This window comes from Nannospalax galili, unplaced genomic scaffold (assembly GCF_000622305.1).
Source record: "Nannospalax galili isolate Female #2095 unplaced genomic scaffold, S.galili_v1.0 scaffold234, whole genome shotgun sequence".
Taxonomy (NCBI): Eukaryota; Metazoa; Chordata; class Mammalia; order Rodentia; family Spalacidae; genus Nannospalax; species Nannospalax galili.
The window spans coordinates 2,848,173-2,848,742 of NW_008335054.1; positions in this window are offsets into that span (position 1 = coordinate 2,848,173).

Below are 570 nucleotides of genomic sequence, written 5' to 3' on the forward strand. Positions count from 1 at the left end.
AGCCACCAGTCACAGGTGCATGTTTTTTTTAATCATTTAAAAAATTATTTAATAACTACATGATGAGAAGAAGCATTTCGCTACAGATTTAACATATTCAGTAACATACTCCAGAGCAAGAGTACATCTCTTTCACAAATGGCTGTAAGCTTCTAGGTTCACAGTTGAATTAATACAGTTATACAATGTGGGAAGCGAGCACAGCCGAGCCAGCCAAAGATGGAGCCCTGGCTGGCTGCCAAACCTTGTGCTGTTTACTTCAACTCTTGGCTGATTGCCAAGGCTCGTGAATCCCGCTTGTTTACCCCAACTCTAAAGTATGGTGAGCCCAAAAACAGGTGCTGCCAGCCTGATAATCTTGCTACATGGCTAATGAGCTGCACTCTGCCTGCCCGCTGCACGTGTGTGTGCCCTGATTGGTAAAGGCTAGAGGGAGGGCTGTTGGAAACACTATATGAACAGCTGAGGTGTGTAATGGAGGGGAACAGAATAGAACAGAACAGAACAGCAACAACGAGACAGCCTCATAGTGAGAGAGAATGAAGTGAGAGAGAATGAAGTGAGAGAGAA